At 44.0% G+C, this 5742-nt stretch overlaps 1 protein-coding gene across 1 annotated transcript in view; it reads right to left on the reverse strand.

Moving 5' to 3' along the window:
- Nucleotides 1-4350: 4350 nt before the first annotated feature.
- The window catches only part of reck (reversion-inducing-cysteine-rich protein with kazal motifs), a 72933-nt gene continuing 71541 nt past the window's right edge, over nucleotides 4351-5742 (reverse strand). Inside the window, exon 21 of the mRNA XM_084398691.1 lies at nucleotides 4351-5742. This exon is cut by the window's right edge and continues 285 nt beyond it. The gene's annotated coding sequence lies outside the window, so the exon portion shown is untranslated.

Genomic DNA, 5742 nt, shown 5'->3' on the forward strand with positions numbered 1-5742 from the left:
TCACACACCTGAAGCGCTCACACTGAGATCTCACACACCTGAAGCGCACACACTAGCGCTCACACTGAGATCTCACACACCTGAAGCACACACACTGAGGTCTCACACACCTGAAGCGCTCACACTGAGATCTCACACACCTGAAGCGTTCACACTGAGATCTCACACACCTGAAGCGCTCACACTGAGATCTCACACACCTGGAGCGCTCACACTAGCGCTCACACTGAGATCTCACACACCTGAAGCACACACACTGAGATCTCACACACCTGAAGCGCTCACACTGAGATCTCACACACCTGAAGCGCTCACACTGAGATCTCACACACCTGAAGCGCTCACACTGAGATCTCACACACCTGAAGCGCTCACACTGAGATCTCACACACCTGAAGCGCTCACACTAGCGCTCACACTGAGATCTCACACACCTGAAGCACACACACTGAGATCTCACACACCTGAAGCGCTCACACTGAGATCTCACACACCTGAAGCGCTCACACTGAGATCTCACACACCTGAAGCGCTCACACTGAGATCTCACACACCTGAAGCGCTCACACTCGTGTGTCTGAGATCTCACACACCTGAAGCGCTCACACTCGTGTGTCTGAGATCTCACACACCTGAAGCACACACACTGAGATCTCACACACCTGAAGCGTTCACACTGAGATCTCACACACCTGAAGCGCTCACACTGAGATCTCACACACCTGAAGCGCTCACACTGAGATCTCACACACCTGAAGCACACACACTGAGATCTCACACACCTGAAGCGCTCACACTGAGATCTCACACACCTGAAGCACACACACTGAGGTCTCACACACCTGAAGCGCTCACACTGAGATCTCACACACCTGAAGCACACACACTGAGATCTCACACACCTGAAGCGCTCACACTGAGATCTCACACACCTGAAGCACACACACTGAGATCTCACACACCTGAAGCGCTCACACTGAGATCTCACACACCTGAAGCACACACACTGAGATCTCACACACCTGAAGCGTTCACACTGAGATCTCACACACCTGAAGCACACACACTGAGATCTCACACACCTGAAGCGCTCACACTGAGATCTCACACACCTGAAGCACACACACTGAGGTCTCACACACCTGAAGCGCTCACACTGAGATCTCACACACCTGAAGCACACACACTGAGATCTCACACACCTGAAGCGCTCACACTGAGATCTCACACACCTGAAGCACACACACTGAGATCTCACACACCTGAAGCGTTCACACTGAGATCTCACACACCTGAAGCACACACACTGAGATCTCACACACCTGAAGCGCTCACACTGAGATCTCACACACCTGAAGCACACACACTGAGATCTCACACACCTGAAGCGCTCACACTGAGATCTCACACACCTGAAGCGCTCACACTGAGATCTCACACACCTGAAGCACACACACTGAGATCTCACACACCTGAAGCGCTCACACTGAGATCTCACACACCTGAAGCGCTCACACTGAGATCTCACACACCTGAAGCGCTCACACTGAGATCTCTCACACACCTGAAGCGCACACACTGAGGTCTCACACACCTGAAGCGCTCACACTGAGATCTCACACACCTGAAGCGCTCACACTGAGATCTCACACACCTGAAGCGCTCACACTGAGATCTCACACACCTGAAGCGCTCACACTGAGATCTCACACACCTGGAGCGCTCACACTGAGATCTCACACACCTGAAGCGCTCACACTGAGATCTCACACACCTGAAGCGCTCACACTGAGATCTCACACACCTGAAGCACACACACTGAGGTCTCACACACCTGAAGCGCTCACACTGAGATCTCACACACCTGAAGCGCTCACACTGAGATCTCACACACCTGAAGCGCTCACACTGAGATCTCACACACCTGAAGCACACACACTGAGGTCTCACACACCTGAAGCGCTCACACTGAGATCTCACACACCTGAAGCGCTCACACTGAGATCTCACACACCTGGAGCGCTCACACTGAGATCTCACACACCTGAAGCACACACACTGAGGTCTCACACACCTGAAGCGCTCACACTGAGATCTCACACACCTGAAGCGTTCACACTGAGATCTCACACACCTGAAGCGCTCACACTGAGATCTCACACACCTGAAGCGCACACACTAGCGCTCACACTGAGATCTCACACACCTGAAGCACACACACTGAGGTCTCACACACCTGAAGCGCTCACACTGAGATCTCACACACCTGAAGCGTTCACACTGAGATCTCACACACCTGAAGCGCTCACACTGAGATCTCACACACCTGGAGCGCTCACACTAGCGCTCACACTGAGATCTCACACACCTGAAGCACACACACTGAGATCTCACACACCTGAAGCGCTCACACTGAGATCTCACACACCTGAAGCGCTCACACTGAGATCTCACACACCTGAAGCGCTCACACTGAGATCTCACACACCTGAAGCGCTCACACTGAGATCTCACACACCTGAAGCGCTCACACTAGCGCTCACACTGAGATCTCACACACCTGAAGCACACACACTGAGATCTCACACACCTGAAGCGCTCACACTGAGATCTCACACACCTGAAGCGCTCACACTGAGATCTCACACACCTGAAGCGCTCACACTGAGATCTCACACACCTGAAGCGCTCACACTCGTGTGTCTGAGATCTCACACACCTGAAGCGCTCACACTCGTGTGTCTGAGATCTCACACACCTGAAGCGCTCACACTGCTGTGTTTGGGGGCGGCAGTGGCTCAGTGGTTCATGTAGATTGTCTACAAACCGGAAGGTTGGTGGTTCAATCCCCGGTTCCACCTGACCAAGTGTCGAGGTGTCCTTGAGCAAGACACCTAACCCCAGCTGCTCCCGACGAGCTGGATCGCCTTGCATGGCTGACACCGCCGTCGGTGTATGAATGAGTGATTGAATGGGTGAATGTGAGGCAATATTGTAAAGCGCTTTGGTGGCCATTGGGTCTTTGAAAGCGCTATATAAATGCAGTCCATTTACCATTTACCATTTGCAGTGTGTTTGCAGTGGTCATCTGATGATGTCAGTCGCTCTGGCTCTTCTCTAGAACTGACAGTCACTTCCTCTTTTGCTGGTGTAACCCACTGACAGTATGTTGGGTCACTCAGTATTGCAATAAAGGAAATCGCCAGACTTTAGGCAATAAAAAGTCTTGGAAACTAAACCAGCAGGAGAACGGCAGTATCTGTGGTTTCCCTCATGTTGCTCCTAACCTGAATAACTTCCTTTCTTCTGTGGAACATGACAAAAGAAATCTGGAAAATCCTTCTGGGCTTTTTTGTTTTGTTACATTTTTAGGTTTATGAAAGAGTTTATGATTCTGATCTCCCTGTTGTCACATATAATCATCTTCATCTGATCTCTGTAGAACTGTGTGTTTCTGAAGACGAGGGTTTGATGACTGATGTGCAAGGACTGACTGGAACAAACACACATATAAACTGCTGGACATCAGCTCTCATGTGGACGATTAGCTGATACTATTGCAGAGCATATTTCTAATGTAATGTTAACCCATAAAGCTAAGTCGTTTCTTAAGTTTGATGATTCATCTGCTATGTCATGTTTATGACACATTTATGACAGGTTATGAAGACATCTCAAACAATGTCATCTTTGCATTAAAAATTACAGAATTGAGCGAATGACACTTAATGACAAATGTCATTAACATGCATAAAACCTCCTTCATATTCATGTCAGTCTTATGCACACCCCTTCAAGTAAAGTGTTTCCATATATATATATAATTAAAGTAATAGTTAATGATCTATAATGGTTTAGGTGCATTTATTTGATCAAAAATACAGTAAAAACAGTGTAATATTATTCCAGTGTAAATCAGCTGTTCTCTATGTGAATATACAGTGAAGTGTAATTTATTCCTGTGATCAAAGCATCATTACTCCAGTCTTCAGTGTCACATGATCCTTCAGAAATCACTCTAATATGATGATTTATGAAGAAACAAGAAACATTTATGATTATGATCAGTGTGGAAAACAGTTGTGCTGCTTCAGATTTCTGTGGAAACCGTCATTCATTTTATTTTTCAGGATTCTTTAATGAATAGAAAGTTCCAAAGAACAGTGTTTATTTGAAATATAATCTTTTGTACCATTATAAATGTCTTTACTGTCACTTTTGATCAATTTAATGCATCCTTGATGAATAAAAGTATTCATTTCTTTCCAAACAGACACCAAGCAGCCTAGCTGGTTCCATCATTTGCTTGTATGACCGAGTCTAAACCAGGATATAAACATTCAGATGAAATCCTTCGGCAATATGATCACATTTATTATTATCATATAAAAATATACATGGGAAGTGTTACACACATACAGTGAGACGGACAGACACAGTAAGGCCCTACACTGCTACACAGCTGCCTAAGCCAAATAATACTGATTGAAACAAGGGCCCTTAATGTGGTGCAGACAGAAACACAACACGACAATACAACACATTCTGTAAAACACTGTCAATCATGCAGGCTTTAGCTTTAAAATCATCAGAAAAAACATCTCAAAATAGAACATTTTGCTTCTCTTATGAACATAAAGGTTTTGCAATACTTCATTAAAAAAAAAAAAATCTATACACATACATTTATTTATATATATATAAATTTATAAGCAAGGCATATTGTGTTTACCACTTTACGGATAAGCAGTATGATTGTCATATTTGTTTACATGGCTGGGCTCCTCTTTTCTGGGTTTTTTTAATTGATCAACATTAAAGGAACAATACAATATTTCAAACAATATATCATATTTAAAATAAAACTTATCCTCAGGCCACTTGAAAGCTGTGGAAGCTTGTTTCTGCCACAGAATAAAAATGAAACAAGTTTAACTCAATTCTGACCTTTTTATCTCACAAATCTGACTTTTTATCGCAATTGCGACTTTTTAACTCACAATTTGGACTTATAATTGCAACTTTTTAACTCATAATTCTGACTTATTATAGTAATTACGACTCTAACTCAATTCTCACTTTTTTTCTCGCAATTACGATTTTGCCAAAATTCTCACTTTTTGTTGCGACTTTTTAAGTGACTATTCTGACTTTTTATCGCAATTGCGACTTTTTAACTCACAATTCTGACTTATAATTGCGACTTTATTTCACAATTCTGACTTTTTAATCGCAATTGCGACTAACTCAATTTAAAAAAATCTCACAATTGCGACTTAATTCAGATTTTTTTCTCACTATTGCGACTTTTTAACTCACAATTCGGACTTTTTATCGCAATTGCGACTTTTTAACTCACAATTCTGACTTATTATAGTAATTACGACTCTAACTCAATTCTCACTTTTTGTTGCTGTTGCGACTTTTTAAGTGACTATTCTGACTTTTTTCTCAGAATTGCGTGATATAAACTCACAATTGCGGGAAAAAGATTAAAAAGTAATCAAATAAAAAGAGAAAGTCGCAATTACCTTTTAGATGTGTTCTATTTGGTGGCAGAAACAGGCTTCTATAGAAAGCTGATATGTGCTTGAGTAAATCGTGTCCGTGAGAGATCTAAAAGCAGCAATCGTCTGAACTCGACACGTTTCTTCCGTTTCCTGTTTCACCTTGAGAAACGGCTTCCTTTTGAGAAGGTCCTTAATAGTGAGAAGAAAGTCCATCTCCTGATGCTGATGCTGA

Source organism: Rutilus rutilus (genome assembly GCF_951802725.1).
Source record: "Rutilus rutilus genome assembly, chromosome: 24".
Taxonomy (NCBI): Eukaryota; Metazoa; Chordata; class Actinopteri; order Cypriniformes; family Leuciscidae; genus Rutilus; species Rutilus rutilus.